Source organism: Notothenia rossii (assembly GCF_949606895.1).
Source record: "Notothenia rossii genome assembly, chromosome: 10".
Lineage (NCBI taxonomy): Eukaryota > Metazoa > Chordata > Actinopteri > Perciformes > Nototheniidae > Notothenia > Notothenia rossii.
In genome coordinates this window covers 572,772-578,827 of record NC_136908.1, presented here as the reverse complement: position 1 = coordinate 578,827, position 6,056 = coordinate 572,772, and positions in this window count along the sequence as shown.

The window sequence follows — 6,056 nt, the reverse complement described above, 5'->3', positions numbered from 1 at the left end:
TGAGTTTAACCCGTGGAGCGCAGAGAGACAGCGCCCCCTGTGGAGCAGAGGGACAGCGCCCCCTGTGGAGCGGAGAGGCAGCGCATCCTGTGGAGCAGAGAGACAGAGAGACAGCGCCCCCTGTGGAGCAGAGAGACAGCCCCCCCTGTGGAGCAGAGGGACAGCGCCCCCTGTGGAGCAGAGAGGCAGAGAGACAGCGCCCCCTCTGGAGCAGAGAGACAGCGCCCCCTGTGGAGCAGAGAGGCAGAGGGACAGCGCCCCCTGTGGAGCAGAGAGACAGCGAGACAGCGCCCCCTGTGGAGCAGAGAGACAGAGAGACAGCCCCCCCTGTGGAGCAGAGGGACACCGCCCCCTGTGGAGCAGAGAGACAGAGAGACAGTGCCCCCTGTGGAGCAGAGAGACAGAGAGACAGCGCCCCCTGTGGAGCAGAGAGACAGAGAGACAGCGCCCCCTGTGGAGCAGAGAGGCAGAGGGACAGCGCCCCCTGTGGAGCAGAGAGACAGAGAGACAGTGCCCCCTGTGGAGCAGAGAGACAGCGCCCCCTGTGGAGCAGAGAGACAGAGAGACAGTGCCCCCTGTGGAGCAGAGAGACAGCGCCCCCTGTTGAGCAGAGAGACAGAGACAGCGCCCCCTGTGGAGCAGAGAGACAGAGAGACAGCGCCCCCTGTGGAGCAGAGAAACAGAGAGACAGCGCCCCCTGTTGAGCAGAGAGACAGAGACAGCGCCCCCTGTGGAGCAGAGAGACAGAGAGACAGCGCCCCCTGTGGAGCAGAGAGACAGAGAGACAGCGCCCCCTGTGGAGCAGAGAAACAGAGACAGCGCCCCCTGTTGAGCAGAGAGACAGCGCCCCCTGTGGAGCAGAGGGACAGAGAAACAGTGCCCCCTGTGGAGCAGAGAGACAGAGAGACAGCGCCCCCTGTGGAGCAGAGAGGCAGAGAGACAGCGCCCCCTGTGGAGCAGAGAGGCAGAGAGACAGCGCCCCCTGTGGAGCAGAGAGACAGCGCCCCCTGTGGAGCAGAGAGACAGCGCCCCCTGTGGAGCAGAGAGACAGAGACAGCGCCCCCTCTGGAGCAGAAAGACAGAGAGACAGCGCCCCCTGTGGAGCAGAGAGACAGAGAGACAGCGCCCCCTGTGGAGCAGAGAGACAGCGCCCCCTGTGGAGCAGAGAGACAGCGCCCCCTGTTGAGCAGAGAGACAGAGACAGCGCCCCCTCTGGAGCAGAAAGACAGAGAGACAGCGCCCCCTGTGGAGCAGAGAGACAGAGAGACAGCGCCCCCTGCGGAGCAGAGAGACAGAGCCCCCTGTGGAGAAGAGAGACAGCGCCCCCTGTGGAGCAGAGAGGCAGCCCCCCCTGTGGAGCAGAGAAACAGAGAGACAGCGCCCCCTGTTGAGCAGAGAGACAGAGAGACAGCGCCCCCTGTGGAGCAGAGGGACAGCGCCCCCTGTTGAGCAGAGAGACAGAGAGACAGCGCCCCCTGTGGAGCAGAGGAACAGCGCCCCCTGTGGAGCAGAGAGGCAGCCCCCCCTGTGGAGCAGAGGGACATGTGCGCACATTCATGACGTCCGCTGGCGCATCATAAACACGTCGGATAGTGAAAGTGCAGTCGATTCTCTAAAGTACAGCAGTCTCTTCTCCTAAGTCCTTTTGAATTCTCCTATCCACTATCCCTTACCCCGTGACCTTTCACTCAGAGGTCAAGGAATAGGAGATAGGGTTAGAATTTAGGAGCTGATTTTTTGATTAACGCAACGCAACCCATGTCACTACCCGATCCGTACTGCGCATGTGCGAGATGGTCCGCCATATTGGAGAACTCCGGACGGCGGAGATGAGTTAGTGTTATTACAACGTGACTTCACTTTTATTTAACAACTCTTTTTTTTGGGTTCTTTTATTTGGGGTTCAGTTCATCGTCAGAATAAGTGAGAAATGGATTTAACTTCTGTTAGACAGCCATATGCCATACACTTTACCATACATTCACAGTACATATTTATTCAGTATGGTAGCTGTCTAACAGAAGTTAAATTAATTCCTCACTTATCCTGACAATGAACTTAACCCCAAATAAAAGAACCCAATAAAAAGAGTTGTTAAGTAAAAGTGAAGCCACGTTGTAATAACAATAACTCATCTCTCTCTCATTTTCTTTTTGTGATTTGCCAAAAGCCACTGTGTCAAGTGTCCTACTTGGGTTGCCGTCCGGAGTTCTCCAATATGGCGGACCACCTCACACATGCGCAGTACAGATCGGGCAGGGGGACGGATCGGGTAGTGACAGAGGGGAAGAGAGGAGTCGAGGAGGGGTATTGAGAAAAACCTTGGGAGTTGTAGTCCTTTAACTCGTCTTGACTACAGATCACGGTCAGGTGGCCCCAACAGACAGTAAAGTATGATGTAAATATGTTAAAGTCACGTAGAGAACTTTTATATATTCAGACACATTGTATTCCTCTACTTTAATCTTTGTTAAAGGTTTCAGAAACATCAAACTGATTATTTACCAGAAACAGAAAACCAAACACCTGGGCCCTTTCTCATCTCATCAAATCCCCCTCCTCGACTCCTCGACTCCTCGGTCCTCCGGTAGTGACCCGGAAATGAATTTCAGCGCGCCATGTTGAAGGACATCTAATTTCTCTAAATACACTTTGAGGACCGAGGATCGAGCGTCGAGGAGGCTCTCTGGAGGAGCTATAACCGAGGAGAGAGGAGAGAGGAGAGAGGAGAGAGGAGGGAAGAGACAGGATGCTCTCTGGAGGAGCTATAACCGAGGAGACACTGATGGCTCCTCCACGGCTCCTTCGTGGATGCATTTCCGGGAACAGAGATGTTTCAAAGAGTCGTGACGCACGGCCGGACTGATCTCAGCCAATCACAGCTCTGCATGCATCCCCTGGATATTATTTTATTAACTGCTTTCATCACGACGCGATGTTTCCAGAGAGAACAGCTGAGAGGTCCGTGCAGAAAGCAGAGCAGTGTGTATAATATATATCACTCAGTGTAACAGACCTACTCTCTGTCTCTGCTTTAGTTTAGTAGATATCTACAAACAAAGAGTCCAGATGATTCTAAAACCATTTAGTGCTTCACTAAATAAAATACACAACGGCTGTAGCCTGATTTAGGAGCTGTGTGTGTGTGTGTGTGTGTGTGTGTGTGTGTGTGTGTGTGTGTGTGTGTGTGTGTGTGTGTGTGTGTGTGTGTGTGTGTGTGTGTGTGTGTGTGTGTGTGTGTGTGTGTTGTACAGGGTGTAGGTGTGTGCATTGGACAGTGCGTAGATGCAGCAGACAGACAGGTCTCAGTTGGTTTTGTGTCCTCTGCTTACTTTTAATACTTGTAAATAAAACGTTTGGCCCGTAATTTATTTTCCTCTTTGTAGCGACCAGAGAGGGGGGGGGGGATATATCCAGTCTCTGATAGTGTTACGTTATTATGCGAGTGCTGATTGATTCTGAAACTGTATATATTTATATATTTATATATATATGTGTGTGTGTGTCTGTAGCCTGTTATTGTCTCATGTGTCACACTATGAATGAATCAAAGTAAATATATAAGTGGTCATGAACACATCTGTCCATCAGACAGAGGGCTGCTGTGCCTCCTGTCATCATTAATGGACGTCTCTTTAAAATGACCGCTCAGAGGAGAGGAGTTCTCATTTCTCTAACCGACTGCTGCTTCCCCTCCTGTCTCCTCGGTTCCCCTCCTCGACTCCTCCGCTCGCATCTCCTGTGGGCGGGACTAAGTCTCGAGGATAGGAGTCGAGGAGAGGAGTCGAGGAGGGGAGTTAGAGAAATGAGAAAGGGCCCTGGTGCTGCGTTCAAAGACAGTGGGACATTCCCCTGTCAGCCAATCACATCGTAGCAACAAAATAAGAAAAAAAGTTTCAGTCTGAAGACCTGGAGCCAACCGACCAATCAGAGGAGGGTCAGCTGATCAGGGCGATGAAGTCGACCAATCAGGTGAATAGAAAATACAATACCATTTTTTTGACCGAGTTTTTAATTTAAATCGTTATATTAAAGATTACATCATATTCACAGGCTCTGATTGGTCCATCTGTTGATATCAGAGACTATTCAACAGTTGAACCTCCATAATGTTCATAATAACTCACTTTAATGTCTAAGAACTAAAGTCCGAACACACGTTAACATTTAGAGCTCACAGGAAACAGAGAAACACAGAGTTTCTGACGGTCATTGAACGCCTCATCGCTCGTTCGTCAGTCTCCAGATTCTTTTTCAATAAAGTTTTCACAGCTTCCGCAGTCCTCTATCTGTCTCCTCTCTCCTTCTCGTGTCTCCTCTCTCCTTCTCGTGTCTCTGTCTCCAGTCTCCTCAGGTCTCCTCCCCGCCAGGTGTCTCCTCTCCTCAAGGTGTCTCCTCTCTAGATGCTCTCTATCTGCCTCCTCACCTTCTCTGAGGCGAGGCGGTCCAGCAGCCTCTGCCTCAGGACCACCACCACCGAGGAGGAGAGGGTGAGGACCAGCATGGAGGCCTCGAACCTCCAGAAGAGACGCTCCTCCAGGAGGGACGAGCGGCAGCTGGGGGGGATCAATAAAGATATATGAACATCATTAGGTACATTGAAGTTACAGCAGCAACATGAACATCATTAGGTACATTGAAGTTACAGCAGCAACATGAACATCATTAGGTACATTGAAGTTACAGCAGCAACATGAACATCATTAGGTACATTGAAGTTACAGCAGCAACATGAACATCATTAGGTACATTGAAGTTACAGCAGCAACATGAACATCATTAGGTACATTGAAGTTACAGCAGCAACATGAACATCATTAGGTACATTGAAGTTACAGCAGCAACATGAACATCATTAGGTACATTGAAGTTACAGCAGTAACATGAACATCATTAGGTACATTGAAGTTACAGCAGTAACATGAACATCATTAGGTACATTGAAGTTACAGCAGCAATATGAACATCATTAGGTACATTGAAGTTACAGCAGCAACATGAACATCATTAGGTACATTGAAGTTACAGCAGCAACATGAACATCATTAGGGACATTGAAGTTACAGCAGCAACATGAACATCATTAGGTACATTGAAGTTACAGCAGTAACATGAACATCATTAGGTACATTGAAGTTACAGCAGCAACATGAACATCATTAGATACATTGAAGTTACAGCAGCAACATGAACATCATTAGGTACATTGAAGTTACAGCAGCAACATGAACATCATTAGGTACATTGAAGTTACAGCAGCAACATGAACATCATTAGGTACATTGAAGTTACAGCAGCAACATGAACATCATTAGGTACATTGAAGTTACAGCAGCAACATGAACATCATTAGGTACATTGAAGTTACAGCAGCAACATGAACATCATTAGGTACATTGAAGTTACAGCAGCAACATGAACATCATTAGGTACATTGAAGTTACAGCAGTAACATGAACATCATTAGGTACATTGAAGTTACAGCAGTAACATGAACATCATTAGGTACATTGAAGTTACAGCAGCAACATGAACATCATTAGGGACATTGAAGTTACAGCAGCAACATGAACATCATTAGGTACATTGAAGTTACAGCAGCAACATGAACATCATTAGGTACATTGAAGTTACAGCAGCAACATGAACATCATTAGGGACATTGAAGTTACAGCAGTAACATGAACATCATTAGGTACATTGAAGTTACAGCAGCAACATGAACATCATAGGGACATTGAAGTTACAGCAGCAACATGAACATCATTAGGGACATTGAAGTTACAGCAGCAACATGAACATCATTAGGTACATTGAAGTTACAGCAGCAACATGAACATCATTAAGGACATTGAAGTTACAGCAGCAACATGAACATCATTAGGTACATTGAAGTTACAGCAGCAACATGAACATCATTAGGGACATTGAAGTTACAGCAGCAACATGAACATCATTAGGTACATTGAAGTTACAGCAGCAACATGAACATCATTAGGTACATTGAAGTTACAGCAGCAACATGAACATCATTAGGGACATTGAAGTTACAGCAG